Below are 21089 nucleotides of genomic sequence, written 5' to 3' on the forward strand. Positions count from 1 at the left end.
TCCAGATCTCAGACTGTATTACAATAGAGAAGGTGATACATAGGAGGAGGTGGTAGAGTTAACAACCCTGAGGCAAATTATAAATGAATATTGCCTGTTTTTCCTGCCCACAGAACTTCAGCTAGCAGTTTTCTCTGGAGGCTTAAGGCATGTCTGATCCACAGGTATGGAGTCCCATATCGCAGAGCATCCAACTAGGGGAGGAGGTGTGGGAGGTGGTCATGACCATGGATGGAGTCCTCTAGTTGTGTCATGTACTGACCACCCAGAGATAAATGGCTTTTGTAGCCCTGGAATGGACTTCTAAAGTCACAGCTGAAGCACTGGTTTTGGGAAAGCGCTCTGAAAGGATGGAGTGCTGCCCTCCAAGATGTGGTGTATTTATTAAATCGGGCTTATATGTGGTGCTGTGTTCTCTCAGGAAGGATACAAGGGTCTGGAAACCAAGGGGTGGAAGCAGGAATGGCCTCATTTCCCATCATTCCTAATGGTCCACTGAGGGATTTTGTGCTTCATTTCCTTGCAACTCTGGGTTCTGCATGGTTGGAGGTCCTGGTCTTCAAAGGGAATGCTTTTACCAGGGACACAGTGAAGGTCCTGTTGAACTCTGCTGCTGACAGGGCACTTTGGACATTTTGTGTCCAGGGACCAGCAGGCAAGAGAGGAGTGGCCATACTAGCCAGGAGTAAGTGACCCTGGTCCTCTGGAGGAAGAGGGCTGCGTTTACACAGTGGGGCAAGGAGGAATATGTGTGGGACTCAGGTGGTGCATGTGGCCACCTTCCATACTCACTTGCCCCTTTAAAACTGAGTAGACACCTGCAGGAAGCCAGCCTGAGGAGGGTATGATTATCAAGTGTTCAAACCGCCTCAGGAATAAAGGTTTGGGTCATAACACCATGTGGACCACCAAGACATGCCAAGGTAAGTGCTGCGGGTGAAGGGGGTTTAGAATGGGTGGTAGAGAAGGAAGAAGGTAGGGAAGTATTCATTGTGGCCCTGAAGTTAGCTATGGTGACCTTGGGAGAGTGTGGTTTATCCAATAAATTTTCTCTTCTGAGTTGCCCCTTGGGAGGGAAGGCCCAGGAGGCCCACGGTGGAGTGCTCCCTGCACCTGTGTGGAGAACATCTCTGTGGTGCAAGGGGTAGACTGTGGCGGCCAGGAGGCCATGCCTCACAGATCTCCAGCTGCAGGGATCCTAACTGACCGAAGGCCCAGATACTTCACACTGAACTCCACCACACTTGTGCTGAGGCATGCTTCCCACACCTGGGTGGGGTTAGAACTCCGGGAGAGGAAGGGCCACCTGCAGGGAGGGGAAAATCGTTGAGAGGAGAGAGAATGGGAGTGAGAGGAAGGACAAAACAGAACGTAGTTGAGAGAACAAGGAAGCCTAGAGCAGCATTTGCCGGGTAGGGGCCCCTTTTGGATCTTTGGTGCTGGCTGTCCTGGGCCCCTGCTGTTGACTGGCAGAAGAGGCTAGTTGCTTTCCCTCAACCACTCTTTTCTTTGTGTCCACAGCAATTTTTTCAATGCTGTCCGTTGCCCAAGTATAATAGACTTACCCAAATGGCCCAAGTTCCTTCCATTCTTAATGCTGCAGCTGGAACTATGGGAGTCCCCAGGCCCTCCAGTGAAATGCTCACTTGTCCAGAACCTCAGCCCCAGAACTTCATAGCCACCCAGAGTTCCCTTCTAGGATAGACTTTTCCTTTGTCATGCAAAACATATAGAAAAATAGATGAACTAATAGGACTGCTTCCTGTTCCAAGGGTTGGGAAGGACTTAGAGTCCTTCCCATTCTTTCCCCAACTCCCAAGTTTTTCATCAAATGCTAGCCCTCCAGGTGCTTATACAACACGAGTCATAAATTTCCTGGATTGCTAACACTCCTTTGCGGCAGCCTGTTTGAGCTCATTTTTGGAGCATATACTCCCTAGGAACCACTCCATTGACTCCAACACACTTAAAAAAAATTTTTTTTATTAAGGTATTATTGATATACACCCTTATGAAGGTTTCACATGAAAAAACAATGTGGTTACTACATTTACCCATATTATCAAGTCCCCCCCATACCCCAATGCACTCACTGTCCATCAGTGCAGTAAGATGCCACAGATTCACTATGTGCCTTCTCTGTGCTACACTGTCTTCCCCATGATCCGCCCCCCACACCATGTGTACTAAACATAATACCCCTCAATCCCCTTCTCCCTCCCTCCCCACCTGCTCTCCCACACCCCTCCCCTTCCATAACCACTAGTTCCTTGGAGTCTCTGATCCAACACCCTTTTATTGAATAAAAGACATAGTGCTAAGCCCTAGAGACAAGAAGATGAAGAAGACACAGTCCCTGCCTTCAGTGGGTTTATTTCTTTCTTAGAGAGACACAATTAGTTATATTATACATAACTTTAGTAAAGGGAACAGTAAGTAACCATGATAAACAGCACCAAAGGAACAGAGTCTGGGAATGGGGACTTGCTGCTGGCACTAAGACAGGTTTAGGAAGAAAGAAGTATCTGGAAGTAGCCAATACTAGGAGCCAACCATGAGCTCCAAAGGAGCCCCTCCCACTCACCAGCTCTTGCTCTTGAGTCAGAAGCATTTATTTGCCCTGGAAAATGGATTGGGGCTCCCCAACTCTTCGCTTCGTCTCTTGGGAATATCACTCCCACTCTCAGGTTCAATGTTATGTCTGTGGGGCACTTTGGAGTGCAGTCTGTCTGTAGAGCAAATAGTTTTTCATATCTCAAATAAGTCCCATCTTTGATACAGTGGGTCTGATATTTATGTACCAGGGCCAATATTCATACTGTTCATTTGTCTTAGAGCAGGCACATTGAACAACTTTTTCTTCAGTGCCTAGTATAACACCTGTTTAAGCACTGGGTAACATGAACAGCAATAACTATAATATTGCAGCTACTTTAGTAACTACCACTTACTGAATACTTTTTCTATGCTAGGTATGGTACCAATCATGTTATATGTATTAACTCATTTAATTTTCATAAGGATCCTATGATGTAGGTGCTTATAAAGATAGCCATTTCATTGTTGCAGTTAACTGAGGCCTATTAATACATTCTTTTTGAGACTAGTGTATATACACAAAGGTAACCTTTGGTCTTCGTAGTCTCACATACACAGAGGTATTCATGGCCCAAGAGACACAGTGTTTACTCTTCCCCTTGAGGTAGGAGGACAGAGTTTATCTCTATTTTATAGATGAGGAAATTCAGGCAAAAAGAATTGTCCCAAACAGTTTGGGACTAAATTTCTGAGAAAGACTTGATTCCAGATCCAGTATTTTTCTTTTTTTTTTTGAATTTGGGTTGTTTTTCTTTTATTTAACTTTACAATTTTTTATAATGATATCTAATAATTATACATACATATATATATATATATATTTTTTTAGATAATTATTTTTTATTGAAGGGTAGTTGACGCACAGTATTACATTACATTAGTTTCAAGTGTACAACACAGTGATAAAACATTTATATACATAATTCTAGGTTCCAGCTATCACCCTACCAAGCTGTTACAATATCTTGACTATATTCCTTATGCTATACATTACATCCCAGTTACTTATTTATTTTACCATTGGAAGTCTGTCCTTTTTTTCTTTTTTTTTTTTCTTGTGAGGGCATCTCTCATATTTATTGATCAAATGGTTGTTAACGACAATAAAATTCTGTATAGGGGAGTCAATGCTCAATGCACAATCATTAATCCACCCCAAGCCTAATTTTCGTCAGTCTCCAATCTTCTGAAGCATAACAAACAAGTTCTTACATGGAGAACAAATTCTTACATAGTGAATAAGTTACATGGTGAACAGTACAAGGGCAGTCATCACAGAAACTTTTGGTTTTGCTCATGCATTATGAACTATAAACAGTCAGTTCAAATATGAATACTCATTTGGTTTTTATACTTGATTTATATGTGGATACCACATTTCTCTCTTTATTATTATTATTTTTAATAAAATGCTGAAGTGGTAGGTAGATACAAGATAAAGCTAGAAAACATAGTTTAGTGTTGTAAGAGAGCAAATGTAGATGATCAGGTGTGTGCCTGTAGACTATGTGTTAATCCAAGCTAGACCAGGGCAATAAAACATCCACGTATGCGGAAGATTTCTCTCAGAACGGGGGGGTGAGGTTCTAAGCCTCACCTCTGTTGATCCCCAATTTCTCACCTGATGACCCCCCTGCGACTGTGCCTGTCTTAGGTTGTTCCTCCCATGAGGAATCTTACCCGTCTCTGGCTAACCAGTCATCTTCCAGGGCCATACAGGGATATGTAAAGTTGGTAAGTGAGAGAGAAGCCTTATTGTTTGAAATGGTTAGCTTTTTATTTCTTTGCATATTTATGCCCTGTAGCTTCTATGCCCAGCATTTGTCTTGAGGTATCTTTACCACTTGGAAGAATTATGATACTCGGTAAATTTGATATGAGGCACGAATTCTATTTAAGGGTTGTAATTAGGAAGGAAGAAGAAAAGCTATAGAAGTAGCAGGCGGAAGAAAACATGGGAAGATTGATTATTTATTTGACATATCTTCTTGTAGAGTAACTTCAGCATGTATAGGTTTTAAGCTACTACTTAAATTGCGCACACACATTAACATAATAGGAGTATAGTTACATAACCAAAGCATATCTGTAATTACCAGCCATCTCCAGTGAAACCAAAAGAACCAGTTAGGCACCTTAGGCATTTGTGAAAACTTATCTATGATATGGTGGATATTGTCCAACTGAACTTGAACAGTCTGAGAGAAATCAGACAAATTAAAACAACCCATTCCTGGGGAATGTTCACATCCCTTATGTTCTTTTAACAGTAAATAGTAAATAAGATCCAGTATTTTTCTTAGCATCCTAGGAGATTTCTGCGGGGGAGAGCCTGAGCCTGCCTGAGTCACACCCTCACTCCACAGCACTCATATATATCTGGATTTAGCAGAGCCCTTTGTTGCTCTAGGACTGAGGTTTTCACTGTCATACCACCTTGCTTCTGTATGTAGAAAACAATCTATAAAATATATTAATGGAGCCAACAACTTATCTTTCTCCTTTTGCTTCCCCTTTCCCCTCCTTCCTGCCTCCCTCTATTCCCCTGCTCCCTGTCTTCCCCTCCTTCCCTTCCCCTGCCTCCACCTCTTCCTCTCCCTCCTCCTCCTCCTAGTATTAAACCCCTTCCCCCATCTGGTGGCAGCGCCCATCATAAGAATCGCGGTGGAAGTCAGAGGGGCCAAGTGTGCCCTACCTGCTCTGACAGCTGCGATGTTGGCTTGACATAGATTTGGTTAATGGACACTCCTACCGAGGACTTGAATTCTCACTCCCTTTATATTTGTGTCGCTCGTTCTAGAGTCATTTGTGAAGGCAGTGGGTGTATTCATGGGGTGGCCAGGCTGTTGCTGCTAAAAAGTGGTGTGCTTTCTGCCTTTTGATTTTGCGGAACTATCTTGATTCCTGCCTGCTTTTCCTGCTATCATTATATGTCATTCGGATGGTTCTGTGAACCCCTGAGAGCCTTTAATATTCTTTTTCTACGTAAGATATCTAGCTGGTTTCTTGCCTGCGAGCAAGAATGCTGATTGCGATGAGTTCTTTGCAGTTTGTGAAACACCTCCACATACTTTTGTGCTTCTGGTCTGAAAACAACTTTATCTTCTATGTAGCAGATGAGGAACCTAACTACCTGGGAGCCCAATAGCCATTTTAGTTATTTGAATTGCAGGATGGCTGTGAGGGAAACAGCACTTTTGGGAGGTGTTGGGGCTGCCTCTTAGAAACTCAGCATAATACATAATGTTATGTTATGTTTGTCTACCCACCTGCTCTGGTTCTGAGGCTGCTTGGCTCAGTCTGTGTAGGAAGGATGTGGGAGGAACCTATCCCCAGCTCTCCTGCAAGTCTCACTGCAGCTACTCAGAAGCTGGTGGCACCTTGGCTGGGCTGCTCTCTCAGCTAGGAATGGTTTGCTGGGGCCACAGTGAGCCTTTCTCTAGCTACTCACTCACCCAGGGAAGAATTTGTTGCAGGGAAGGGATAAAGATGGGGCTTGCTGAGTGGGCAAAGCAGAAGGTACTGTTTAAGGATGCATGTCCGTAGGAACAACATCTCTTCCATGCTCTTCCTTCAGCACCTTCTCTTTCTCGGTGCCATAACCCTATTCCCACCCATTCCTGTTGCCAGCCCTTGCTGTTCTTGAGCCTGCATGGCTTCCCAGAACCCTGTCGGTTTGCTTTTCCTTTTCTTGGATGTTCTTGAATTGGGGTGTGCTCCTTAGTGCCAGCTGCTCCTCTTCTCACCCTTTAAAGATGCTTCTCCTAGATTCTGATCTCCCCAGTGCACCTTCACTGCTTTGCAAGACCCACATGGGTGGGAACCAAGTCTGATTTTGTCAACAGTATATGACCACAGAACAGGTACTGACTGCGTTTGACACAGCAGGCAGGGATTCGGGTATCCAGCTGGTGAAAGAATGACTCCATGAGTGAGGGAGTGAGCAAACTCTCAGACCCCTGCTCTTCCTCAAAGGAGGGTCTTGGGTGAGATAATAGCATGAGTACACGTAGAAGCGCCCACCATGCAGAATTTGCTCAAGACATATTCCTTGACTCTGAATCTGATTCCACACCCATCAGCCTCTAACTGCCCAGCAAGCAGCGCATATGTGACACTTTCCTGCATGCATCCTTCCCTTCTAAACCACAGCTTCTTAACTGGGATGGGGAGGTGGTGGGTCTGGGAGGTAGGGTAGGGTATTTTGGAAATACAGGAGGTCATTTTTATTTGGCACAATGATTGGGGTGTAATTGATTGACATTGAGAGGGTGGGTGACAGGGATGCTAACATCCTGTGCTGTGGGGGCAGTGCCGCACAACAGTTAACTCTCATGAATCCTGTATGGCTTCAGGTGTCCACCCCTATGGTGCCTCAATGCTCAGGTGTGCAAAAAAAAAAAAAAAAAACCCAAAACCCAAAAACCTTATTTCTTCTTGTAAAAATACCTTAACTTTTTCTCGTAAGGTAGGTTCTAGCTCAGATAGTTACAAATATCATGCGTTTTTGCATGGTTTTAATGTAATGAAATTCCCAGGAATGCATCTATTGGCAAAACTAAGAGATTATGCTTATTTTGTTCAGAATGTTTTTTTCTTTTTTTTAACCAAATTTACCCAGTCAGTACCTGCTCTGTGGTCATATACTGTTAGCAAAGTTGTTCACCACTTCAGAAAATCATGTCACCGAGTAATGCTACAGGTGCAACTGAATTGACAATAAAAGTCTACATTCTGCATTTGCAACTATGGTGTTCATAGTGATTTTACCATAGATGCAATCAATTCCTCTAATAGAAGATAGAAAATATTGATTGGAACAAAAAATTTACAAAAATTCATTATTCAAAATTCAGAAAATTAAGTAAATGTAAGAGAAATGTAAATGTATTTTCAAGGGATTTTTTTGGGGGGGAATTTGTAACAAATATCTGGAATTATTAAAGCTTATATTATTTTTTTTATTGAGCTATAATTGGCATATAACATTATGTTAGCTCCAGGTGTACAATGTAATGATTCAGTATTTGTATATATTGTGAAATGATCACAATAAGTCTAGTTAAGATCTGTCACCATTAGTGAATATAAAACATTTTTCTTGTGATGAGAACTTCTAAGATCTACTCTTTTGGCAACTTTAAAATATACAATGTGGTTTTATTAACTATCGTCACTATGCTGTATATTATATCCCCAGGACTTATTTATTTTATAACTGGAAGTTTGTACCTTTTGACCTCCTTCATCCATTTTGCTCAGCCACCTACCCCTCCCTGCCTTTGGCAACCACTAATCTGCTATCTATAAGCTTGGTTTTGTGTTTGGATTCCACATGTAAGTGAGGTCATACAAATATTGTATGTTGTCTTTCTCTGACTTATTTCACTTAGCATAATGACCTCAAGGTCTACCCATGTTGTTGCAATTGGTAAGATTTCATTCTTTTTTTAATGGGTGGATAATATTCTTGTGTGTGTGTGTGTGTGTGTGTGTGTGTGTGTGTGTGTGTGTTTATTTCACATTTTCTTACCCACTCATCCATTGATGGACCCTTAGGTTTATCCCGTGTTTGGCTTTTGTAAATAATGCTGCAGTGAACATGGGGATGCATAGATCTTTTCCTGTTAGTGTTTTCATTTTCTTTGGATAAATACAAGTGGAGGAGCTGGATGATATAGTAGTTCTATTTTTAATTTTTTGATGAACTGCCATACTGTTTTTCATAGTGGGTCCAATTTACATTCCCATAACAGTGCACATGGGTTCCCTTTTCTCCACAACCTGGCTGACATTTGTTATTTCTTTTCTTTTTGATGCTAGCCATTCTAACAGGTATGAGGTGATGTCTCATTGTGGTTTCGATTTGCATTTTCCTGATGATTAGTGATGTTGAGCATCTTTTCATGTACCACTCTTCTTTGGAAAAATGTCTATTCAGTTCCTCTGCCCATTTTTAGTTGGATTTTTTTTTTTTGCCATTGAGTTGTTGAGTTCTTTATATACTTTGGATATTAACCCCTTATCAGATATATGACTTTGCAAATATTTTCCCCCGCTCAATAGATTGCCTTTTCATTTTGTTGATGGTTTCCTTTGCCTTGTAGAAGCTTTTTTGTTTGATGTAGTGCCACTAGTTTATTTTTTATATTGGTGTCAAATCCAAAAGATCATTGTGAAGACCAATGTCAAGGAGCTAAACTCCTATGTTTTTTTCTAGGAACTTTATGGTTTCAGGTCTTCAGCCCTTTAATCCATTTTGAATTAATTTTTGTATGCAGTGTAAGTTTCATTCTTTTGCAAGTGGCTGTCCAGTTTCCCAACAACATTAATTAAAAAGGCTGTCCTTTTCCCATTGTATATTCTTGGCTTCTTTGCCATAAGTTAATTGACCATATATGTATGGATTTTTTTCTGGGCTTTCTATTTTGTTGCATTGATCTTTATGGCTGTTTTATGCCAAATACCATACTGTTTTGATTACTAGAGCTTTGTGATATAGTTTAAAATCAGGGAACATGATGCCATATAAATTTTAGGGTTGTTTGTTCTCCTAGTATGAAAAATGTTATTGGAATTTGAAGGATTGTATTGGATCTATAAATTGCTTTGGGTATTGTGGATATTTCAACAATATTCTGTCAATCCATGAGCATGGAATATCTGTCTTTGATTTCTTTCATCAATGCCTTACAGTTTTAAATGTCTTAAAACTTAAAATTGCTGTAAGACTTTTAGGATACCCTGTATTATTAAAAAGTGCTGCTATATCTGATAAGGTGGAAAACCATTCATGTACAGTTTACTGCCCGCCCACCCCAGAACCGAGAAAGCAGCCAATTGAAAGTGTCCTTTCATCAAAGTAGCAGGGAACACGTGTGGAGTCCAGTGGCTGACCCTGGCCTGCTCCTGAGGGGAGAGCAGAACTCCAGCGTTTACTAAGGCAAGTCTTCAGGCTTCGCTGAACCTCTGTTGCTGTAACTGTGAAATGGGTGTGAGAGCAGCTGTCTCTGCGCAGTCCGTGGGAAACAGGTCAGAAGCACAAGACGCACTGGAGGACCCAAAACAAACTGCCCTTGGACTCTGTCCACAGCCCCGCCTCCACTTTTGCCCCTCCCAGTTACGCAACGCTGTTGGCCTTGGAGAGTGGTAGGGCGTCGGGGTGGAGAGTGACAGGGGGCTTCTGTGCCGTCCGCTGGCGCGCGTAAGGGTACCAAACCACGCTCCGGAGCGCGATAGGGCAGGGGCGAGTCTGTGCCGTGGGAAGCGCGCCGGGCCGGCTGGACCCCGTTCCTGGCTCTGCCCTCTGTGCGCGCTTAAAGTCTGGGTGCAGTCTGCACTTGGCCTTGGTGCCCAGGCTGTGGCGCCTGACAGGACAGTGGCGGGACCTTCCTGGGGGGAGCCTCGCTCTCCCCGCCTCCAGCCTCCGCCCGGGTGGGAGTGTGAGGGCAGACCGGGCGGGCGGGGCCCCAGCGGAGGCCGCGAGCTCGGGAGGGGAGCAGCAGCTCTTGTTGCGCCAACACTGTCGCCGGAAGCTCCGCTCGCCCCTGGGTAAGAGGCGTCGGGCGGCCGGGCTCGGGCTCTCGGCTAGGGGTGGGGGTGCGGGCGGTGACAGCACCACTGAGGCTGGTTGTTGGCCCAACTGCCCACGCAGCTGGGACTGCGTGGCACCTTCATCCCGCTTCACCCTTGCCGACACCCACAGCTTGTGCTGCTCTTGTCTGGAACCCGGGTCCTGGGACTCTGGCTTCCTTTCCGGAGTGTCGGGCCCTGGCGGCGCGGAGAAGCTGACCTGCCAGGGGTGGTTGAACACCAAAGTGTCCGTGGTCTTGGTGTGTGGGTATTTCTGGCGCCTTCCACTTGTTGAATGTGTCACTCAGCACAGCCTTGGGACGTGAGTGGGGGCAGAGGTTGGCGTCAGCCCGTCAGCCCGCCGCGGGGGGATCGGTCCGCACACACTGCGTGTGGGATAGAGGGGCGCTCAGGGAGACAGCTGCGGCTGGGAAGAGCAGAGCAGAGCATTGAAGGCCCATGCAGAACAGAAATTGGAGGAAAGGGGAGAAAGGGTCCTCTAGGGCACTGGGGCTCCTTTCCTTTTCTCTTCGTCCCTCTCTTTTTAATTATACAATCCCAGCTCAGCTTCTTGCTCATAGTGAGCAGAGCCTCTTGATTTGGCGGGGCTGCCCATTGCTGTAATGTAAGGTTCTGACCATTTTTGTGCCATATATCCCTTTGGCAGTTCTGGGAAGACTAAGGATCCTTTCTCAGAACAATGATTTTAAAGGTATAAAGCCAGAAGCAGGGTTTTATAAAGGAAACTATTTCCCAAACACTTGTAAAAATATTAAGAATTTATGGTGTAGTAGTAATATATATGACTTAAAAAAAACAAATGTATTATAAAACAAGATCTAGCAGTGAATCTAACAGCTACCATAATTTTGAAGTAGTTATGAGTATAAACAGTATTTTAAGATAAAAGCAACACCTGTAATGTAAGAAAACATTTGTTATTTCTACTGGTGACAAAGTTGTAGGTGCTCCTAATTTTGATGTGGTTTGTTGCCTACATATATAATTGAAGAAAATGTTGAATTTCAGTTAGAGATTAATGAAAATAAAGATGTTTAATTTTTTTTTTCCCATTGAAGTTCATGGGCCCCAGATTAAATCCCGTGATTGTGGAAGGCACAGTGCTCAGAAGGTCAGGTGACTTGGTGCTGGTCTGGACACTTCCATTGACTAATAACGTGACCTGGGCTTTTGAACTAATTTGTGCCTTAGCTTCATGCCCAGTGGGGATAGTCATGCCTTCTGTGTGTTGTAGTGCCTAGCATTATACCTTGTTCAGAGAGGTGAAATAAATACCATTTATTAGAACTTGTCTATCTCTGTCACTGGACTGCAAACTTATGGGCAGCCCCATTGTATCTCCGATCCTGGACATGGAAGTTACTCAATAAATATTTATTGAATGAATAAGTGGATTGGGGAGGGTTGCTTGTGACTACATCTAAAAAACCAAAATTTATCAAGGAGTCAGCTGGTAGTTTAAGATACAACTCTGTTTAAAATTTGGGCCTCTATTTTTATGGGTGCTGACAGTGTCAGTCAGGGCTGATGGGTTTGTGTGTGGGGTCTGTGTGGCTGTTGTCTGCCAGAGAAGATGAAATTGAGTGCTAATTCCTTTGCAGAACAGTTTCTTTTCCATCTTGCCTCTGTCTAGGCTTGTTAATCTGTGTGTTGTAACACAGGAAGTATCTTGTAGAGAATGGAGACAGACTCATGGTGAGGCATTTCTGGGCATAGATGCACATTTCTCTTTCCTCTTTTTTTTTTTTCACCTTTTCCTGCCAAACGACCTACTTCCTAAGTCCTCTGGACACTGAAGGTTTGGTAAATAGGAGCAGCGTGGAAGTTGCCTAAAGCCAACTAGTTGCTTCTTAATTCCTAGCCTTAAATGTCTATATAATCCAACAAATGTGGAGGTAATAGAAGAAGAAAAGTAGGTCTAGTGAGCATCCCTATGACTTACTTTGTAAAATCACAGAGTAAAAGTGCTACATGGGACAGGAACATAGGGAGAGAACTTTGTAAGGAACTGGAAATTAGAACATACTGGGGCTATCTATGCCTGTAACTTTGGGAAGGGCAAACACTGGTGTTATGGGCTGAATTGTGGCTCCTCAAAATTCATATGCTGAAGTCCTCATCCCCAGGACTTTAGAATGTGACTGTATTTAGGGACAAGGCTTTTAAAAAGATTGTTAAGGTTGAATGAGATCATAAGAGTTTGTCCGTAATCCAATGTGACAGGTTTTCTTATAAGAAGAGGAAGAGACACCAGGGGCAGGTCTGATTATAAACCCTTGTCATTCTTTGCTGCAATAATTCACCACTCTGATCAATGTAAGTTATTAGAACAAGCACTTCCATTTGAATACCTGCTTGTGAACCTCCATTTAAATCCCCTTTCCCCTCATTTAGAGGGTCATGGACTTTTAGAAAAGGAAGGGACCTTTGAAGCAACCCAGTCTGGTCCTTTATCCATTGATGAAAAAAGCATGACCCAGAATGGCTAAGGACGGGCCCTGCCTGGCACTGCCTGGAATATGGGTCGGGCCTCCTGACACACCCTCGGAGAAAGCTTTCCTGGACTGGGGAGCTGGGTCATCCATGGAGACCTAGGAAAGACATATGCCTAGGGAACCTGGGACACCTGTTACCTAGCTCACCCATCACTTTGTCCTGACCATTAAAGCTTCGAGTTTGGCAGCTCTTCAATAATATTCAAACCACAGCTGTATAACTTGTAATTAGAGTCTTTTTTAATGTGTGTTAAGATCTCACACACTTGGATTCCAAGGAATAAATCTGTGACTAATTGGCCAATCCCTGTTTATAATGAAACTCCACCCATCAGAGTCTTCAGACAGTGAGACTCTGAGCGGGAATCCCAGCACTGCTGGGGCTGATGAGTAATTTTATTGTGATCATTTAACAGATTCAAGATACCAAGGCCTAAGCTTTTCCCTGCTGTGTGATGGGGAGCAAATTAATTCCACATCCTCCAGGGTGTCTGCAGTCTGGGGATGGGCACACACAGGCACGTGCAGGCGTTGAAAGGAAACCTGCAGTACACCTGATTAGAGGCTGTGGATGATGGACTTGAAGGGGAGCTACATTGTGATTATTTATACACTAGAGTATGGGTGGGCAAGCTCCTATTAGTTGAAGCAAGCAGAAGAACAAGGCATTCTCTCCCCTACATAATTCAAATGAAACCCTTGACTTTCAATTGAAATAATCCAATTGACTGACATATTTTTTTTTCCTGGTGCGAGAATGCAAGTGTCTTCCTTCTATAAATATAATTTTTGTGCTCTGCTTAGCAAATGTATGGCTTGGTGAAATTGTCAGTTCCTCCCCATTATAGGGCTTTCTGACTGTAAAATGAATGTAGGCTAGGGAAACTTGTAGAACATTTCTCAGGGAAATGCAAAGGGAGCTATTGTTTCTTTGTCAAATCCTCATTAGTAACACACTTAATTAGTAACTCTCTGAAGGCAGATCCTACCAGTTTTCCCCTAAGGAGTTAGGGAGCTGAAGAACCCCAGTGTGACTCAACACTGAGTCATCAGGGAAATGTATACAATTGTTTCTGTTTCCTGGATGATTTGCTCAAAATACTAAAAATTTTGGCGCTAGAACAGCTCTGGAGGTTGAGTTTGAACAGGTCCCTGCAGGCCTACATGAAGATTGCTCCATTTTCTTTATTTGTTAACAATACGGTAATCTGGTAACCCATTTCCTGAACACATGAGCTGTGATAACTCTGCCATTACTCAAGAGGAGGTTTGCCAAGAGGAAGGGCGCAGCCTAGGTCCTGCCTTTGCAGAATAGCCCTCATTCGCTTTTTCGAGGTGGGGTGCTTTCCTTTTCTCTCACCCTGCCCTGGATTTTGAATAATCCAGCTAAGTAATCTGATACTGTTACTTACACCCTCTCTTCCTTGTATCCACCTGAACAAGGTCATAGTTCACACTTCCTTCTTTATCCCCTGTGCAAATTTGTCACAGAAATTCTTCAGCATGTTTTGCATTCATGCCTTCATCTCTGTTCTCATCGCCTATTCCAAGCCCTCAGTGGTGCCTGAATTTCTGAAACAGCCACTTAACAGATCTTCATATTCCTGGTCTTCCCTACTACAATAGACAGTCTCTTTTTATTCGTTGAAGCTTCTGAGTGCTTAGCACAATGCCTGGCACATACTAAATACGCAGAACTGCTGAACTCACCTGAACTGCTCCAATTCATCTTCTCAACTTGCCCCAGGGGGTTTCTAAGACATTAGTTTCATCACAAACTTTCAAGGACTCTCACTGCCATTAGCAGGTACCATGAGCTCAAATGCATGCCAGGGCTGAGCAGGTGACATAAATGAGTAACATAGGCTGAGTGGGGTTGGGACGAACTGGAACCTCATGCAGGGTGCAGATGGGCAGTGACTATTCAGCTGCAGCCAAGGGTTGACCTGTGAGAATGTGGGCCCAGTGTTGTCAGAGAGACCAACAATCTGGAATTTTTTTGGTGAAGACATCCAAAATATTTAATGTTGGCACTAATTCAGAATTTAAGAAAACATTATAAGCCAAACAAAACACAGCTCTGGTCTATATTTGACCTGCAGTTTGCTGCTTTGTGACCCTTTGATGGGATTACAGTTGTTTAGGACTAAGCAACCAAACCTTAACTTCAGTTCCCTGTGGCTATCTAATCTTCTGTGTCCGTCTGCCCAGTGGACATCTGCCCTAGGCTGCCTTCATCCTTGTCCACAACTACACGTGCTCATTCTAGGTGATCCTACTTCCCAAACCTCAAACCTAACTGTCCAAACTAGTCCAAACAGGCCCTTAGCTGCTCTCTTTCTGTCCATGTTATTCTTCTGTATTTTGCTTCCTGGATGTCCACTTTGACTCTCTTTCTCCCAGGGGCCCTTTGTACTGCTCAGCCAATTGCTCTCCTCTCTTATCAGAATCCTATTTGCATTTCTAATGCCAGCACCTAATCAGGCCCTTACCACTCACATTTGGACCACGTACTAGGTCCTGAATCCCAGAGCTGGTTCTGTCTCTCCTCCAACTTAATTTCCTCCCCGACACCAGATTCATTTTCTCAAAGTTCTCTCCTCTGTTCTGTCACTTCTCAAAATTGATTTTCAGTAGAAAGCCTCAGCTCCCTCACATGGCTCTTTATAATCAGGCTATGATATTTCTTTTTTGTCTGCTTCTCTGCTGCTCTCAACAGCTGTCTGATCTGGTTGGCCTTCCATTGCCCAGACACACTCTGGGCCTTTCCACCTTATCAGTCAGGGTCTCTAGGACATAGTCAGCACACTCAAACACATTATTAAAAGGGGTTTAATGAAGTAACTATTTATAAAGGTGTAGGGAAGGTTAAGAGAAACCGACAAGAATGATGAAACAACTATATTGATTTGGCGCTTGAAAAAGCAAATAGAGGGAATGATTACTAGAACCCTGAGAAAGACTTATAGCTGAGGTCCATCCCACAAGAGCCAAGGCCTTTGGCTGAGGAATAGGCCGTTGCTGAGCTGAGGCTCGTCAGGGAGGGGTTTGAGGAATAAACATCCTGATCTCATTCTTTTTCAATCCTCTGGTCTACTGGTGCCTGCCATTGGCTGAACCCAGCTGGCAGCCCAGGACAAGAGCCAGTTGATGCCAACCTTACAGGTCAGCTCTCAGGGCGCAGGGCAGGGCAGAGAAGGCTGGAAAGAGATCTACAGGGCAGCCACCACGTCTTTGATTTATTTACTTATGCTATTCCTTCCTCTTGGTGCACCCTCCCATGGCATTTCCACTTGTCAAATGCTGCCAGTCTTTTACCTCCTGCTCAGATTCTTTTTCACCAAGATTTCATTGATGACCTTCTTTTGTCAAAACACACAGTGTGTTTGGCTCAGATTGATTACATCGCCCTTCGCTTCCACCGCTTAACCTAATGGTAGTTAGAAGTGTGCACTTCTTTCTCCTACTAGCTTGAGAAGGGATGTGCCCTAGAATTCTGTTTTCTTCCACACACAGTAAATTAAATTTCACCTTCATCATATTTGCATCTGGCAATAAAGGTATTGAATAAATCCATCTATCCATTAATTCATTCTTTGTAGCAAATATTACTGCTATTGTCTAAATGTTTGTATATCCCCCAAATTCACTTTTTGAAATTCAACCCCCAAAGATGATGGTGTTAGTAGGTAGGGTCTTTGGAATGTTATTAAGTCATGAGAGTGGAGCTCTCATGAATGGAATTAGTGCACTTATAAAAGAGGGTCCAGAGAGATCCCAGGCCCCTTCTACCATGTGAGGACACTGGGGAAAGGTGTCATGAGCTGGGAAGAAGGCCCTTACATGATCATGCTGGCACCTTGATCTTGGTCTTCCCAGCCTCCAAATCTGTGAGAAATAGATTTCTGTTGTTTGTAAGCTGCCCAGTCTATGGTATTTTGTTATAGCAGCCCAGACAGACCGAGATGATTACTGAGATCTTTCATTGTGCCAGGCACTGTGCTAGGTTTTGGGAATAAAACAGTGAGCATGTCACATTAGGTCCCTGCGCTGACAGAGCTTATGCTCTAGTGGGATGGAGTACACATTAGTCCCTCACCCCTGACTATTATACCCTTCTGAAATTCCCTTTCTTGTTTCCTGATCTTAGCCATGGACCAAAGTCTAGCCCAAGTCCGAGCTGCTCTAGTCCTTCTAGCCCAAGTGGGTCCTGTAAGTCATGTCACTCACCTCGCCCCCCTTGGAACTTTGCTGTGGTCATTCACTCATTTGTTGGCATTTTAATGTATCCATTTTCCCAGAAAAATGAAAACCTCTTGGTAGATTTGAACTCTGGTTCTAGACTCTGGATAGTCTCCATCTATCCCCACTGACTCTGTGGCATGTCGTGGCCCTTCTTGTTATCCCCTGGATTGACAAAACAGTTGGTGGTAAAACAGTTGCCAAAAAATGGGGTACCTTTATTTTCTAACACTTACATCATCTCTGGGTTAGTGGAAGGAATTTTGACTTCCAAAATTACAGGTTTATATTCCAGCTCTTAGATTTAGCAGCTTCTCTGAACCTCACATTCAGCATCTATAAATGGGAAGAACAATACCCACCTTATAGGATTGTTGTGAAGATTAAGTAAGATGATATATGTGTTGGTTTCCTATTCCTGCTGTAACAAATTATTGATGGCTTAAACAATACAAATTTATGATCTTACCGTACCATAGTTCAGAAGTCCAGCATGGATCTCACTGTATAGTCAAGGTGCCAGCAGGGCCAAATTCTTTCTGGAAGCTCTAAAGGAAAATCTGTTCTCTTGCCTTTTCCAGCTTGTAGATGCCACCCTCATCTTTGGTTAATGAATCCCTTTCTCCATCGTCAAAGCCAGCAACTTTGCATCTCTTGACCATTCTTCCATGGTCATGGCTTCCCTCTGACCACAGCTGGGAAAGGTTCTCCACTTTTGAGGGTCCTTGGGATTAGATTAGGTCCACCTGGTTAATGTGGGTAGGCTAGTCCCCATCTCAAGGTCCTTAGTCACATCTGCAAAGTCCTTTTTGCCTGTACTGTAACATTTTCAAGTCTGGACAGTAAGACATCTTTGTGGGGGGTGGGAGAGGGCATTGTTCTACCTGTCACTGTTCACACTCTGGCTCCTAAAGATTCACGACCATCCTGTATACAAAATCTATTTTCTCCAAGGTCCCCCAAATTCTTTATTTATTGTAGCATTAACTGAAGTACAAAATATAATTTTGTCTCATTAGCTCAAAAGTCTCAGTTTCATCTCCTAAATCATACAAATCATGTATGAATGAGGCTCTAGGTATGATCTATCCTGAGGCACAATTCCTGTGCATCTGTGGACCTGTGAAACTAAAGAAACAGGTTATCTGCTCCCAAAATATAATGGTAGGATAAAAGTTATAGGCATTCTGGTTTCAAAAGGGAGAAAAATGGAAGAAAAAAAAGGAGTCAGTGGTGCCAAGAAATTTTAAAATCCAGCTGGGCAAATGTCTTTTGGTTTCAAGGCCTGGATATAATGCTCTGTGGTTCTTGACCTCTGGGCTTTGTTGTAACATGTAGCATGTTTTTTGCTTTGTAGTCCTAGTTCATGCTTGTTTAACACTTCTTCCCTCAGTTTCTCTCTTTTCTCTAAAGCAGCAGGAAGAAATCAGGCTGCTGCCCCTTCAACACTTTGCTCAGAAATCTCCTCAGCTGAATGTTAAATTTCATTTTTACAAATTCCATTTTCCACATAACTGTAGGACACTTGTTTGTTAAGCTTTCTGTCCCCAGAGAAAAAGGAACCTTGTTCTCTAACATGCTCCAATAACATGTTCCTCATTTAATTCTCAGCCCTCACCTGCAGAGCCTTTAATGTCTATATTTCTAGTAATAGTCTGTTCACGATGATGCAGGTGTTCTCTAAGGGGATTTATATTTTCTCTGCTGTGCTTCTCACTTCCTGGGTCTTCACCAACACTGTTGTTAACATTCATACTTTTACAGTGTGTTCAAGACAGTCTAGACTTTTTCTGACAGGCTCTTCAACATTCTTTCAGCCTCCATCCATTGTCTAATTCCAAACATGGCCCAAAATAGGGAGAAACTGGGGAGGAAATACCCCAACTGCTCTTGCCAGTTCCTCTGAGCTCCTGCTAACACTTCCCAATGAATAAACCAACCAGAAGCCAGGGGCACAGGAGTTCGGGTGATGTAGTCAATAGCTCAGGACCCGAGTTGGGCAGAAAGGGGTGTGGGTTGGATAGAGGGGAGGAGAGAAGGTGGAGAATAGCACACATTTAAACAAAATGTTTAAGTATTCAAATCATTGATCACCTTCCTGATATATGTTATACTAAGAAAGGCTTTTTGAAATCTTACTCAGAGATGTCATAAATCTATACTTAAAAATTCTTCTAGCTCTCTTATGGCTTATTTTTTAACATTCCAATATTTAAATTAGGCCCTCTAATATTAAAAATAAATTTTCCCTGAAATTTGCCTCACCTTATTCTTGGCCTATATTATTAATAGCTGGCAAGCTCTGCTGTTCTTTTCTTAGCACTTAAAGCTTATGAACTTTGAATGGGATCAGGAATGGGATGGGGAAATTTCTGTCTGTCAGCACAGGTCCTTGGGTGTAAGTAGAGAATCAGTGAATACTTGGGAAAACATTTTTAGATAGCTGCAGAATTGTGACCATGTAGATTTTATGCAACTGTTTTCTTTCCATAAAGATATACTTACACATTTAGCTTAGCTAAATGGAATTTAATTTGTATGTCTTTTGTGCAGGAAATAAATCTGTAAATAAAAATGTAGCTTAGATTATGTTTCCTGACTTTTGATTCTGCAAATTTAGCTGCTGTTTGATTGAAACAAGTTCAGTGGAGGTATAAATCTGAATGTGCACAGATATCTGTATACTGTAGAAAACTCATTCTTTAAACATCTTTCTGAGAACTACTTGCTGAGGACACTTCCCCCTTATCAAGGTTAAATGGATAAAAAAGATGTGAAAGCTTTCCTGCGTGGAGAAGATGTCTCAAGGCACAATATAGCCGGTGATAAGAGTATGACAAAGGAAAGGAAGTCTGGTGCTGTATTCTCCCAGAGTAATTATTGCATTAAAAATCATACTGTCCCTGTGTTACTTAGTTGCAAAACTTTGGCCCAATCACCCACATAATTATAACATTCTACAGTAATATGTAATTAAATTGCTTTGTAAATGACACCTGAGAGTTTAGCAGATATGTAAGGGGAAGGAGCAGAGCACAAATTTGTCAAATATGTAAAATCTTACAACACGTCAGGGGATGAGTGCCATGAATGAATAAGCTTTTACTTACAGTTTGCTAGGAAAAGGAATTATTCTATACCACATAGGGCCACAGGGGGAAGCAACCAGATGAATCATGGAGCAGGAGAATTTAGGGGAAAGCCCTGAAAAAGCCTGCATTGTGATTTTGTTGAGGCAGGGAGAACAGGCTGACCAGGTTTGGGGTTGGTTAATTTGAAAAAGTTTTAATGGTGTCTGGGATGTAAGGGCTCTTTGAGTTGCTTGATGTCTGGCCCTGGGATGATCAGAGCAGAGGAATATTGTCTTGAAGTGTAAAAGCCAGAGGGAGGAGGTGGTGGTTCGGAGTGGGGCTTTGGATCGGTTGGTTTACATATCAAAGGTGTCCTCCCAGACATGGTTTACTATGTTTAGCAGTTATCCAGATCTGGGATGGGCAGTCTCTCTAGGATTAGCAAGGCTCCAAGATGTCAAACAATCAGAAAATGTAGAAAATTAAAAACATGATTAACACACTAGGACAAAATTATGAAGGTCTCATGAAGTGTCTAATCCAGTGTCATTGATAAGTGCCAAAAGTGAGACTACATACTTTATTGCATGCACTTCCGACTAAGATGACATCAAGTTAGGGAACCATAGCATTGATGGGGCAGTATTTGGTATTTTCTTGGTACCCAGAGGGGTACCAATCCAGACACAGTAACAATTTCCTTCCTGAGATTTTTCCAGATTCAGACCTTTCCTTTTATAGTTTAAGTCAGAGGGTATGATGGTTAATTATATGTGTCCAGTTGGCTGGGCCAAGGGGTACCCTGACATTTGGGATAACATTATACTGGGTGTGTCTATAAGGATGTTTCTGGAGGACTTGGTAAAGCAGATTGCGCCATTCAGTTGGGTAGCCTCCTCCAGTCAGTTGAAGGTGTGAATAGAACAAAAAGGCCGACCCTTCCATGAGTTCAAGAGAATCCTGCCTCGGGCTGGGACATTGGTTCTCTCCTGCTGTCAGACTTGAACTGAAACATTAGCTCTTCCTGAAACTACATCGCTGGCTCTCGTGGGTCTGCAGCTTGCTGCCTACAGGTGGTGGGACTTGTCAG

The 21089-nt window shown here is 43.0% G+C and overlaps 1 protein-coding gene across 2 annotated transcripts in view; it reads left to right on the forward strand.

Annotated features, from left to right (window-relative positions):
- SQOR (sulfide quinone oxidoreductase) overlaps positions 1 to 21089 on the forward strand; it is a 67400-nt gene that overhangs the window by 15605 nt on the left and 30706 nt on the right. Inside the window, exon 1 of one of the 2 annotated variants that reach the window (XM_036905427.2) lies at positions 9783 to 10149. The exons of the other annotated variant lie outside the window; for it this stretch is intronic. The gene's annotated coding sequence lies outside the window, so the exon portion shown is untranslated. Of the gene's footprint in view, positions 1 to 9782; positions 10150 to 21089 lie in introns of those variants that run through there. 2 annotated transcript variants of the gene reach the window in all.

Source organism: Manis pentadactyla, chromosome 11, assembly GCF_030020395.1.
Source record: "Manis pentadactyla isolate mManPen7 chromosome 11, mManPen7.hap1, whole genome shotgun sequence".
Taxonomy (NCBI): Eukaryota; Metazoa; Chordata; class Mammalia; order Pholidota; family Manidae; genus Manis; species Manis pentadactyla.